The 14966-nt window shown below is 38.8% G+C and overlaps 1 protein-coding gene across 1 annotated transcript in view; it reads right to left on the bottom strand.

The window, feature by feature from the left end:
• Positions 1-14966, bottom strand: part of RGS17 (regulator of G protein signaling 17) — a 93470-nt gene that overhangs the window by 77471 nt on the left and 1033 nt on the right. The window lies entirely within an intron of this gene.

Raw genomic sequence — 14966 nt, forward strand, 5'->3', positions numbered from 1 at the left:
ATGCAAGGACCGGCTAAGGGACGAAGACAAAACAGGCAGCTCCTTCCTGGGAAAATCCTGGAGGGAAGTCAGATTTGTAGCCTAAGAAAAATGAGCTCACTTCTCCCCCTTGTGCCCAGAACTTTGGATGCTATCAATCATGTAGTTCCTTGAATGAGAGAAGGCAGGAGAATGCAGCTCCTTCCTCTGACCTCTCGTTCCAGTACTTTCTGACTTGCAATTAATACATTTGTAGTAGTACAATATATTGAAATGAACTGATATCAAGTCATGTCAATTTTTAAAAGAATTAAGTTCTAGAAAATTCCCATTACATTCCAAACTGATACAGCTACCGTGTCTTCGGTACACCCCCATTTAGCATCACTTATTTGCACCTAATATAAGAGTGGAAGAACATATACATATAGAATATATACATATATAAGGGATATACACACACACACACACACACACATACATAAAGAATATACATATATATTTTTTGATAGCCCTGATTTATAAGGATCCCAAGTGCTTTACAAATGATTCCGTCTAGGAGTCTATTAAAAAAAAAAAATCAAACATGTATGGCTCATGGAGGCAGGCATTTTTGTGCCCTCTGTTCTCTAATAAACCTGTATCTCCCAGAACAGTGCCTGAACATGGTAAATGTCCACTAAGTATTTGTTGAAAGAGAAACTACTGGATGAGTAATGCACAAAAATTCTGTCTCAATCATTCATGATCCATTTTACTTACAACTCTCCCCCCAAATCACTTATTCTTCATTCCCAGATTATTCCTATAAAAGCCAAATGCAGTGCAGTATTAAAAACAAACAACAACGAAATGGCACAGATTATGAATATAGCTTCTGCTTTGTAGTTTGAAAGGTTTGCAGTTAAACACTGATTTCTTCCTTTGATTGTTACTATCTGAGCTCCAGTTTCCTGTTTATTCCCCTACTTTTGAAGGACAGGTCACTGTTCTGCCTGGAAATAGAAGAATGAGCATGTATGAAAATCTGCCTTATTTCACTTTGCATTCAAAAGACTGCCTTCCCAATGAGTTTGTGAGTGACTATTTTTCTTTTTAACACTAATTTCTATTTTTGAAACTTGCATTCTTAGTTGACACTATAATTGATTTTTGCTCATTACACAAAGGCAAGACTTTCTAGATTGGACATCCCCATGTGGAATGATTTCAGAAATTATAATTAGGAAAGTCTCTGTTTACTTGTTTGTTTTAACAACCAAACATTTCATCAATCGACTAAGTAATACAGTTAATATTATGATTAAAACTTCTCATTCAGCATACAAGGAAAACTAGATTGAGAATGTTTTATTCTGCCTTTTTTTTTTAAAGATTTTATTTATTTATTCGACAGAGATAGAGACAGCCAGCGAGAGAAGGAACACAAGCAGGGGGAGTGGGAGAGGAAGAAGCAGGCTCATAGCGGAGGAGCCTGATGTGGGGCTCGATCCCGTAACGCCGGGATCACGCCCTGAGCCGAAGGCAGACGCTTAACTGCTGTGCCACCCAGGCGCCCCTATTCTGCTTTCTAAGCTGCAAATGCTTCTTGTCATTTGTATGCCTCCAATAAAGCCATTAGAGAAAACCCAATTTGTAATAGTTGTCCCACAACATCTTTCTTCCGGCTATGAGTTAAAATATTAGTGAAGAGGAGATGAGGGAAAAAAGAACCCATTATTTCTGTGGACTCAGAGAGTTTCAAGGTGCCTTTTGAGCTTATGCTCCGTGGCTCTAAAATCCCTTGCCTGCCCATAACCTTGGGGAAATTCCACCACCTTGGAATTGCTAACTTTACCCTGGAGTCTGGAGGCAAAGCTCAAAATAGGGCTAAATAACCAAAATTTCTTCCAAGCACCAGCCTGACCTTGATTGAATGAATGAATGAATGAGTAATATTGTATGTTTGTTTTTATTTTGATACAGAAACATTTTAAATCTTTCAAGAATGAATAAAATGAGTGCTCCGGAAAAGTCTATGGCATTTTCCCCAAAACGTCTCTGTTGATAATTTTGCTTCTCACTGCCAACAGACTTCGTCCTCTCTACACCCAAAATAAATGTTTAAAAAAGGTCTTCCTTGGCTCTGCTCCCCACCTGAGGCTGCTGTTACCCCTCCTCCACTTCGTCCTCTCCTTAGTTCTTTCAAAAAATTCATCTCTATTGCTCCCCTCCCATTCCTGTTCCAGTCTCTCAAGAGCTGCTTCCCAGTTTCTCCCCATTGCTAAGGGTCTTCCCTCACCCAGCACCTCTGCTTTTCTCTTTGTGTGTCAGTGACTTGATTTACACTTTAGGCAATTTTGATGCATTCTTTTCTGCCACACACACCATGCATTCCTTACCCACGTGCGTGCACACACACATTTAACACAACAGGGGTTTTGTTGTTAGCTGTCAGGAGGGACCCTAAAAGGAACTGTACCCCATACCTAATTACTCTTAGAAAGAGTCCTGCCACATTATTTATGCTAAAATAGCATAAGATACTTTTGAAAGATACTCTCCAAAATCAAAATGGGTAATATTAAATAATCTTATCCAAAGAGAGAGAAAAGGAAATTTGCCACACTGTAGGGCCCTTTATGCTCCTCCCACTTAGGCTCCGCCCCTTAGAAGCCCGATCAGCGAATACTCACGAATGTACAGCTTCTTCCTATTAGTGCCCTGGCTCCTTGTGAGTAGAAAAGAAAATGTACAGAGAATCTGTGCTCTTCTTTCAAACCTCAGTGTTCTTAAAATTCCCAGTACAAAATATGTCATTATTATAATCATCATTCTCTTCCCAGCTACCATTTTAAGGAGAACTTAACCATTCCCAGCACTACTGTTGGTTAGCGATCTCATCAATGCTGAACTGAGCTCTTCCCCATCCACACAACATTCATCCCTTCAACGTACTGCACACCTATTCTGGTTTTTTTTTTTTTTTTTTTTAAGATTTTATTTATTTATTGGGCAGAGAGAGACAACAGCGAGAGAGGGAACACCAGCAGGGGGAGTGGGAGAGGGAGAAGCAGGTTTCCCACCTAACAGGAAGCCTGATGCGGGGCTCGATCTTATGACCTGAGCCGAACCAAAGGCACACGCTTAAGGACTGAGCCACCCAGGCACCCCTGCCTATTCTGTTCTTGGCATTGCTCAGTGCGCTAGTGTACGTTCCGCCATACGGGACGAAGGAGACTGATCGTCATTTAAGAGAGCGCTAGGTGCTATGACCTCAACAAAGCAGATTACTGTTAGGAACAACATGAGGCAGAGTGTCCAGAAAATGTCTCTTTGAGGAAGTGACATTTGAACTGAAACTTCAATGATGAGAAGGATCAGGGAGAGATTTTCAGGCAGAGGGAGCGGCAAATGCAGAGGGCAGGGAGATTGTAGGGCGCTTCGTGTCCTCCCTCCCTGATGTTCCTGCTCCCGGAACTACTCTGCTTTCTCCCTTCTAGGATGTCCTCCTCTTTAATGCTGTCCTAAATGCTGATTTTTCAGACTCAGGAGTATTCAGAGGCCCAGCTAGTCTTTCACAGACTTAATGCCACATACTTGACCTTCACAGGTTTAAAAAAGAAACAGCAATTCCAAGCAAGTCTGCATCTTCAAGCAGAAATATTGTTATCTCATTGTCTAATATGTCACTTTTCCTTATTTAAGAATCAATGGGATATACTCTTCATGGAATTTAGTGCCAAGAAATACAACTTCTTCTGGAAAACTGTTTTCTTTTATTAAACAATGAGTTATAGGTAACCTGTCCCGCAACCCTTTTTATTTTGGCTGCTGGGACCTCAGAAGGAAAACCTAGTGCTCCTGTTACAATAACAGCCCTGTCCATGTTTTACGGTATGGCCACCACCTCCCCCCATTTATTTCTCTTTGTGGCCTCTTATCTCTATTTTGTTTCACTTTCATCGCCCTGTGCGAAAGTGCTTTTATTTAAGCTGCCTCAGACCTTCTGGAAATAGATGATGTATAAATCATTAATCACAAGTTGCCTTCTGGACAATCCCAAGCAACTTCCTCATTGCAAAATCCCACGTGCTGCCCTGGTCCTAGTCTTACCCTCTCTGCCACATGACATAACTCAGCTGCTCTTCCTTCATAAACCTGTCTCCCTTTTCCAATCTTTTTGGGAAGGTTACTATAAATATAAGGAAAGTTGGCTAAAAGCTACTCCACTTCCTTGGTTTCACGGCATACTACAGTGTCTTCATTCTCCTTTTAATGCATTTTTTTCATTCCGACCATCTTACGTATGAATGTGTGTGCCTGTGTGTGTGCACGTGTATTTTAGTTTCCTTCTTCTCCCTCGTGACCATTCAATGTAAATACACTTCAGGATTCTATTCCAAGCTTTCACTGCTCTCTACACTTTTATTCTTGGCAATCACCTACTACTGTCACTTCTAAGCAAAAGATTTTCGAACTGTACTCCTAGCCCCAGCGTCTCTCCTGAGTTCACATTCCAAATTCCTTGGAACCGTTTGAACCTCAGAGTCACAATGAAGTCCTGCAGTTCTTTTACCCGCCCAATCCTTAAATCTCCTCTGTAACATCTTTGCCAAGTGTGTGTCCGCCAGGCATTTGATAGCAAACTTACTGCCTCTCAAAGCAGCCCAAATAACTAGCCGATTTTGACTGTTAAAAGTTATTTCCAATAGGATGGCAGAATCTATTTCTATGACACTTCCCCCCCCCAGTTCTAATGCTATTTTTAAAAAAGATTTATTTATTTATTTATTTATTTATTTGAGGGCAGGAGGGGGGCCGAGGGACAGAATTTCAAGCAGACTCCTGCTGAGCATGGAGCCCAAAGCAGGTCTCAATCTCAGGTTCCTGAGATCATGACCTGAGCTGAGATCAAGAGTCAGACGCTTAATCGACTGAGCCACCCAGGCGCCCCTGATGCTATTCTTAAGTGTAACATTAAGAGCTAAGATGCACTGAGTACGAAACGTGCGCCAGGGCCTCTGCACATACTATCTCTTTACGACTCTGCCATGTGGTTTTATTATTCCCATTATATCACTGGGGCAATTTTTAATTAATCTAATTATTCACATGACTCTTTCCCAAATGGTGAAATACACATATTTGCTAAGGGGAACCACTCTATTCCAGGTTCAGAAAGTACAAATTCCTCCAATCACTTCTTACATGAAAAACTGGATTTTGTTAATTTTACTGTCTGTATGGCAAACCTTCAACCATGGGGTCCAGAAGGAAAGAAATTCAAAATAACGTTCCAGCTGTGGTTTGAATATGCAGAACAGAACTGTCACCAGCTTCATTCGAGACACTGGTGCCTCTGCTGACATGGCCCAAGAGCAGACCTGTTGCTTCCTATGCAGTCATCGAGGCTTTTAACCAACAGTCTGCTCAGTAGCTGCTAGAACTCTGACGGGCACATCAAACTATTTCTCAAAGTGAACTCAGCTTATTTCCTCCCTACCCTCTTCGTCAGGTTGTTTTCGCATCTCAGTGGCACCTGTGTTACCCAGACACACAGGCTCAAATCCTCCAGCTTGGCTTTGACGTGCCCTTCACATCTTCTAAATCTCATTCACCAATGAGATTCACCCAAATCCTGAGGCTCGGAGTTGAACACATTCTTGCAATGTCATCTTCCCACTGCCTTGGGTTGGGCCTTTCTCTGTTTCCCAGTCCAGGCTCAGCTTCTTGCCCCTGGACAGCTAGAATCCTGTTCCCGCTTCCCTCCAGCTGCCCACCGTGGCACAGACCTGACGAAGACAGTTCTTACCCTGCACTCCCTCCTTGCACAGTACCATGGTGCTCTGTGCTGGGCTGGCTTCTCAAACTGATCTCAGACCCCACCAGTACCTGCCTCCTTTCTGGCCTTAGCAGCCTGTGACTTCCTGTGTCCTGTCATTTCCTACTGTATTATATGCTTCTGGAAAACTGTGCCACAAAGTATTTTTCGAATGCTCCTAGTTCTGCACTTTTATTTACATTGTCTTTGAGCTTGGAAGGCCTTTGTTTGCCTGTCAAAACTCTATCTTTCAATAACTTGAGAAAAATGTCACAACCTCAAAGAAACTTTTGCCAGATCCTGGGTCTGGCCATCAAAAATTAATCTAAAGTGCCCCAGTTCTCACAGCACTTTGTTTCTCTCCTAGAACAGACGAGCAATGGCAATTCACATACGTGTTTCTTTCTTCAACTGGTCCTTAGGCCCTTACATCTTAGCTATGGCTTATTTAATTTTACTATTCCCAGCTACAGAGTAGGGCGCTAACGAGTAGCATTAATTACAAGCAAGGAGCCAGGAAACAAAAAAGGTGAAACTGATGACAAGCTAACCCTAAAGAAAACTTGGCAATCTAAGGCAAATACTTGAAAAACCAGACCCACACAGGCCGTATTGACAGGTGCACCGAAAGATCACTCTCTCCATTATTTCTGCCTGCCTCTGATTTCATTTTTTTAGATTGCGGGCTCTACCCTCAAGCACATGCACTCTTTCTTCTTCCCTGAGATCTAACCAGGCTAAAACTCCCAGGGCAAGGGGTCAGAGGTCAGCACACCAAATGCCAAAGTTGATTTTGGTTGTAACCAGCAGCATCACTGAGTAACTCAGTGCAGTGATCCTAGTAAGCCATAAATCCTCGTTCCCTTAAAAATAATCTGAATGCCAAGGAGCAGGTAATCTCCAAACACACTTGTCACTGCCCCCACCCCCAATCGAAATCTTAATAGTTTCGCCATTAAGCCACCGCAGTACCCACTGCTCAATAAAACAAAAATTAGCATGTGCGTTTATTCATTGCTGGTATTTTAAATCAAAATGTAAAGGTCTCTTTATATCACAAAAATAAAACCGATTTTATTTAAGATGGACTTTGGAGTAGTTACATTTAAAAAGAAAAATTTGGAGCAGATTTTTAATAGATGTGAGTGAATTTTGGTATTACCTACAAGTATTTTTAACTATTCCACATAACCTATGTCAGGTCAAGAAAAGTGCTTCTCATTTTTTCCTTCCTGGAATTAACATTTATTTAATGAAATTGTACATCATAAAACACCACTTGCATTACTCAGATGTTCAGTCAATGAAATTACTGAATTAATGAAAAAAAATTACCTGCTTAAGATTAGGTCACATGAATTCATGAAATTGGAAGTGGTTACATAATATAGCAGGATTACGTAATAATATATTGAATGATATTATACTTGAAGAGATAATGAGTTTTTAGCTAATAGTCTTGTTTGCTGAGACCAGTCTTTCTTTTACTTGACTTTCCTTCTTACCTCATTGGTTCTTCTCCTTGTACTCTAAAGTACGCATCTTTTCCTCCTAAACACTTGGCTATGATTACACAGGCCCCAGGTTTCTCGCTATCAACCAATGAACAAAAAAGGGAAATGCATACATACACTCAGACATGGACACATAAAATCACCTTTTCAAAATATTAAACTTGGAAGACAATACTGGTAAAGAAGGATTCTCTATCTCTTGGTTTTTAGCACTAAAAATGATAAATAAGTATATCCTTCCACAATATCCAGCATTTATATAAATATAGGTGGGTCATTGGGCATCGGACTTACTAAATATCATTTAGTATAAAATATTCCTTCGACAGCAAAAACAGATTACTGGACCTGAGCAGATTAAGACACGGGCTCTGATAGCTTAAATCAAAATGGCCAATATTATTTACTCATAAACTAACAGAGGTGAAAAGGCCAGTTAATTCCTGACTACCAGAAGAGAATAAAACAGCTGGCTTGTTTTGTTTTATTTTCTTATCCTGATAGATTTAATATGTAAGTTCTCAATATGTTTTAAGTATCGGGCAAAACTTACGTAACTACCCTAAAAAATTATGTAAAATAACGAACACCTATTTTCTATAAAATGTGAGATATACAAAAAAACTGCTACTCCTTTCTTTTCGATTTATCTATTCAGAAATAATACTTATATTACCAAGCATACTAATAATGATAAAAAGAGAGAAAAGGGAAGTCAAATGTCAAGCTTCACCCAGACTGTAGGGGAAGATAATACTCCAATTTACAATGGAATATTTAATACTCTAATTTACATTAGAGTATTTAATACTCCAAAATATAACATTCAGTTAGTCATAAGTAAGTTAACCAGGTCACTGTATTGTTTTATGGTATGTCTATGCCTTCGTGTCCCCATTAAAAATATTGGTTTTTCCTGTTTTATTTAAGTCTTGATCATACTAAACTCACAGGGCACAGGAAAATGCTGCATGGTATGGCAGTGCTGTGCAGAAATAAACTGAGAAAGAAATAGGTTCAAATCTCAAATTATCACATATGGTTACTTATTAACAGCACAGTTAAAGGCTTAATGACAAGCAAGTTAAATTTAGGGGCTGAAACAAGGGTGCAGCTTACCTTCAAGTTAATTCATTCATAATGTCAATGTCTTTCATTGTATGTAGTAATGAATAAATTCACATTTATCTAGGGAGGATTTGAAGTCTTTACCCTGATAAATTCACATTTATCTAGGGAGGATTTGAAGTCTTTACCCTGATAAATTCACATTTATCTAGGGAGGATTTGAAGTCTTTACCCTGATAAATTCACATTTATCTAGGGAGGATTTGAAGTCTTTACCCTGATTTTATAAATGATATCAAATGTTCCTAGATAAGGAGACATCTAGTTGCTAGGTTAAGAGGTGACCCTAATGATTTCAACAAGTAGGTGAAAATGGTTTTCCTTCTCCAAAATCAAACGTAATTTTTTTTTACTGAAAAGAGTATTCTGGATTTCTGGTTAATTTACTACATTATGAAAAGATTATAATCAAAGAAGGAACTACAATAGTATCAGGAGAAAATTTTATATTTTTATTGCACAGGAAATGTGAATCCTAAGGAAGGTGGGGGTATCACTCTCTCTGGTTCCCTTTGCTCACCCCTCCCCCAACATTTTAATATACCTTAAATTATATTTTAACAACCATCCAGGATAATTTTTAAGTGGGGGGGGGAAGGGCACAGTACAGATGTATATAGACATTTTCTTTACTTTAATGAGGGAGAAATGGAGTTGGGGTGGATTCACAAAGAGCATTAAGCCTCCAGTCTTTTGTTGTCTGGATGTGGAGGCGGTTGTTAAATCATACACCAGTGAGAGCCACTTCCTGCTTTCCCTTCCCCTTATCTAAGTCCCTGCTTAGTTGCTTTCATTTGGGGGAGAGAAGTCTACACTTTGAGGTCAGTCAGTCTAAAATTGCTGGATCCTAAGGAGATCCTCACTCATTACTTCCACCTCATATTTAGTTAGGATTTGTAAACAGAATGATCAGTGCTCACTAGATAGAAGCAAAAATAATAAATTGAAGAATTTTATATGTGAAGCCCTTGCACAAAGGGGCCATGTTTAATTAACTTCTGCACTCGAAAACCTTATCACAGAGTCTGGCACGTAGTAGGTGCTCAAGAGTGTTTACGAATGAATGGATGTTCATTTCACTGGTTGGTTAAACAAGCTGGTCAGGAAAAGATAAGACAGCAAACACACAGAGAACAACTTCAACATTAATAAGGACCCATTAGTGAAGACAAATACTGGCAAGAAATTAAAATCCCTTCAAGCACTTACCATCTACATGATGTTTCTTGGATTAATTTAAATGATTTAACTCTAGTGCAGTATCTAACACTTTCACAGTGACTGCCAGTATTTGAAGCATTTTTGCAGACATAATTTCACTTAATCCTTGCACATTTTTGAGGTATACACTACCAGGTCTTCAATTTTATATATGATGATTATCAAGGCTCAACAAGGTTAAGGCTAAATCTCTGGTTATGTGAATCCCAAACTTGGGTTCTTTCTACAGAATTACATTCTCTGCTTTAAAAAAGTGTCTTTCTTTCAAGGGTGATTTTCCGCATGCTTTTTCACATCTTCTAAATTAAATCACATAGATGCCACTTTTCATATAGCAGACTTTAAAATCCTTGTTCATTTTGATTCACTGAAGCCTGAATAAGTGGAAGAGGTGAAAGAAACAGGATGGAGACATGGGTTTATCTTCCTAGAACCAAAACTGATTCATAAAATCTCTAGATTATATAGCCTTTCATTATACACCAAAAACAAGCCCCTGCCTTTCACTGAGACTAGAAATAAATAGGGACGGTGTTGTCAACTTTAACAAAAGAGTTTTCACTGGATTTAACTCACTATACCATTGGGAAGACCTGAGATAATTGAAGAAATGAAATAAACACTTACCTGCTCATTTCATTTATGTCATAATTTCCCTTGGGTTGTGTCTGTTTTATTGTAATGTCATGGCTTTTGAATTATAACCTTTGTATTTCAATAGACAATCAGCAGTACTATGAAAAGCCTGTGACCTGATACAAGGAAGTAAATATTTGCTTTGTGAACCACATTCATTGTCTGTAATAAAATTATATTTATTGCACAGATTTAAAAAAATCGCAAACACAAAGTTTAAGAAATTCGGAGAGATTTTAGATAATTATTAGTCATGTTTAGAATTTCAAGTATGAAGCACTTATATAATTTAATGAAAAAGCCTGCACATCTGGTAAAGAGTAGAGCAAGAATTCAAATCCAGTTCTCTTTGAAATAAATTTCCTGTTCCACCACAACTTACTGCTTTTCCTGTTGGGGCCTCCCATTCATTATAAATTCCAAGTTCACTGATGCTGAATTACTGAGGTTTTACTATGTTTGATAAACTGGAACCAGCGGTCATATAACAGTTTACCCTTTCTAGGTAGTTTCTTATCTAAGGGACTTTGCAGATTTTTCCAGCTAAATACTCAAGCTTTTGAAACCAAATTTGTCAAAAATTATAGAATTTAAAAAGTCAAAACCAGGAGCTTATAAGAATGCTGAATCATGTGAAACACCATAGACACAGAACTCATTAGGAGACTAGATGAGATTCTCACCTTTTAAATATTTAAATTTTACCTCCAGCTGAAAATTTGAGATAAGATATGATTCCAATCTGATACAGTTTTATAATTCAACTTAATTGATTGACTTCTGATGAGAAATTTCAATGAACGCCCCACAGGTCCTCCAGCTACTCCTATATTTCCTTTTTAAATCTCAGGAAAACCCAAAACTTCTCCTACAGCACTGGCAATGACAGAAACAATCCATGAACATCTGGGAACTGATCACGTAGCAAGGCGTGAGTATGTGTGTGCACAGTGCCCAAACAGAAAAACAGCAGACCCCAACTACTAAGTGACCCTGGGCTTCTGGACGGGACTGGACCCTTTGGAAAGCCCAGGTACAGCGGCAGGTGGCACTATGTTATGGACACCACAGCAGCCCTAATCCTGTGGCTGATCCAGCTCCAGACTTTGGTGATGTTTGCTCCACTCCAGCGGAGCCACAGACCAGTTCAGCCACCAGGATCTCGGGAGTCTCTGCCACATGCCCTCTTTGTCACTAAGCATTTTCTTTCTTTGTTGGCTCCAGCCATTTTTTAAAATTCACATTAGCACTTGAATAAATAAGAAAAATATACCAGAATACCAATACAAAAATGGGCAAAAGACTTGAACAAACCATTCTTAAACACCAAAAAAAAAAAAAAAAAGGACATGTCAAAAAAGTTATTAGCATTATTAGTAACAAAAGAAATAGAAGTTTGAAAAATACCATTTTCACCTATTAAGGTAGCAAAGATTTTTCAAAGATGATATTATGTTGGTGAGAACTAGAGGTTTTGGCTAAGCATCAATCTACACACACACACACACACACACACACACACACACACACTACACAGATATGCAGACAAAAGCCAGGCATAAGGATGGACATGAGTTACAATAGTAAAATATGGGAAGTAACATAAAAATCTGAAAATAAAACGATGGCTAAGTAAATTAAGCTGCCCATATGTTGAATTATTTTCCAATTACTAATTGTATTAAAAATACCAAAACTGGCATTAAATGCCAGTTTTAATTTTTGGGAAACACCAACAAAGTAATGTTAATTTTTTAAAAAGCAAGTACGAAATTCCACAATATGGTTCTAATTCTTTAAAAAATAGTACATATTATGCATAATGGTAAACTACCCTGTAATTTCAATAGCAATTGTTTAGGCACTGGGATAATTGTAAGTTCTTAGTACATGCCAGGCACATGTCCAGAGCCTTATATACACTGCATTACATTTATGCTTCCAAACATCTTAGGAGGTGGGTCTTTATCCCTGTTGACTATCTGAAGAAACTGAGACTCAGAACAGGTAAGTAACTTGACCACCCTGAGAAAGCTCTTACATGGAGAATCCAGGACGTAAGCTAAGGTTAGCTTGACCCAAAGTTCCTATTCATCATATCCATTTCCGTCCACGTAATTTTAATTTTCCATTTCATATATTTTTATGTGCTCTAGGGGATCTAAAATAAGCATACAGTGCCTTTATAATTTGTTAACAAATCAAGAATATAAATGTTACATGAAAAGTATGCATATTCACAAAGTGACGATTCTAAAAATTGCTTCCTTCAAAGATGTACGACCATGAACAGGATGTTTAGGATCTCAAATTAGTGTACTTAGTAATGAGCATGGGCACTCCTTTTAATAAATGTCATCCCAAAGGCTTTCATGAGCCATGTCAATTCTGCAACATTTATTCATTTAAGAAATACTTATTTAACACCTGCCTTTTGCCAGATACTGTGCTAGGCATTGGCACAATAGCAGAAGAACCAGTATAAATGACTTTCTTTGGATATTAGGAAAGTCTTTGGGGGATAAGTGATAGGGAACGAGATAGGGAAGATGAGACTGTCAGTCTAACGCTGAAAGTCCTGGCTACATCTAAGGAATGTTTTTTTTTTTCTTTTCTTAAGCTTTCCATAAAAACTTGTATTTCTGAGGATCCAGGACACCCCCTTGTAAATGTCACACACTGTGAAGCCTCTAAAATGCATTCATACTTTTACCCTAATTATACTAGTCAGATGAACTAAAATGCTTTTTAACATCACACAGTATTATTCTCCTGCACAGGCTATACATTTGCATTTCTGGGTGGTACAATATTTTCATTGTTAAGTAAGCAGAGCTGGACTATTAGAAAAAGGATTCTTAGCAGATATGCAGTTGGATGGATTTCCATCTCTTTTGGCTCCATGCCCTTTTGTCCATGCCCACCTTCCACTTTTCCAGAAAAGTCCATGTCTTTCAGCAAAAGACTCTAACACGAAGGCCACTGTCTCTACAACTGTAGATTAACAGGTAAATGCTTTCTTACTTTTTAGCTTATGAGTCAACCACAATTTTTATCAATTTAGATTTAGATAATGTACTTTTACTTGGCTGTTATAATAAGATCAAATAAGTCAGAATATATATATTATAAATAAATATATATTTCTCCTTGTCAACAAAGTCCCAGGCCCTAGTGGTAGAAAATGTTAAGGAATATTATTATTAAGAAAAAGTATAAGAAGTCCATATGGAAGACAATAACTTAGACTTTCAATACTGAGTTCAAATAAATTTGGACCTTGTAGGGAGACCCCTAAAAGCAAAGATATCTATTTGAGAATGAAAACCTGGGATGCCTTAGAATTGAACACGGACAGCAAATTAACTCTTCTTATTACTCCTCCCAGGGGACTAAACACCAAGGAGTCATTGAGAAGCCAGAGCAAAAAAGGTCTAAGTTGGTACAACGGATACCTTACGTTGTTTGTAAATAGGTGGTTTTCTTCATCTTTCAGACTACAAATTTAGGAGGAAGGATGAGTGCCCATTGTTCTGAGATCAGATGTCACTGCCATGGAGATTCATCTTATTTAATAAATGATAGCATCCAATCTTTTCATAATAATAAACACTTGTTTTATCATATCTGAAAATCATAAACTACCCTCACATGGTTTCTCTAAATATAGTTTTTTAAGATTATAAAAATACTCAGTAAATCTACTCTCCCATGAGTGTGCTAATTACTGCTTTAGTTCATGCTAACACAAGAAATGGCTTAATAACAGTAACTTAACGGGAGGAGGTCCAACTGCTCATTCATTTAAACTAATGAGTACAAATCACCTTTGCATTTGATCTTAGTGCTATAATGTATACTTCATGGGTACCTGCTACTATTACTACAAAAGGCTTTAGAAACAAATACAATTTAAAGTGTTTCAGTTTCCAAAATTATTTAATACACATAGTGTCTAGGAGCTATGCGACCCGGAGGAAAACATTATTTTCCACTACAACAGTAAAAACTGTTTCTCATTTCTCCAATTAAATGATTTCAGAAGGATTCATTACCCGGAAAACCGGTATGTATGAACGCCGGAAATGCAGATGACATCCAGTCTCAGAAATGTTTATTCTAGATGGGAACCAAACTATAAGATTTCTATTATTTACGATAGCCTTCCGATGATGGAAATAATCTCCCTGTAAAATAATCTAACAAGAAAGAAAGAAAAAAGAAAGAAAGAAAGAAAGAACTATGGGAAGCTTGCGAAGTTCTCTAGACAAACCTTCCAGAGACTCTTTTGAAGAAGGAGGCGTTTATCGAAGGGTCAGGGAGGTTAGGAAAACTATGCCAGGAGCCAGGGTCAGTCTTCCCGGAGCGAGTAAGATTGTCCCAGGTGAGCAGTGTCCCGGGCTCCGGATGGAGGCGGAGGACGCAGGGCGGGTCTCCGCCCGGCGGGCATCTTTTTTGGCCAGGCGACCCCCCTCAGTCTCCAGGAGCCCAGCGACACCCGAGGCTGGCGCGGGCTGCCCGGGACGCGCTGCCAACAGCCTCCCGCTCGCGAGGAGCATCTCCCCATCCGCGGCTTCCGAGGCCAGCTCTGTCCCTCCGCCATCCTCAAGTCCTCCGACATTTTTCACCGAGACGGGGAGGTAGGGAGAAGAGGAAACGGCCGAGTGTCTGCATCCAGACTCTGC

The sequence above is a fragment of the Ursus maritimus genome, unplaced genomic scaffold (genome assembly GCF_017311325.1).
Source record: "Ursus maritimus isolate PB19 unplaced genomic scaffold, ASM1731132v1 scaffold_13, whole genome shotgun sequence".
NCBI lineage: Eukaryota > Metazoa > Chordata > Mammalia > Carnivora > Ursidae > Ursus > Ursus maritimus.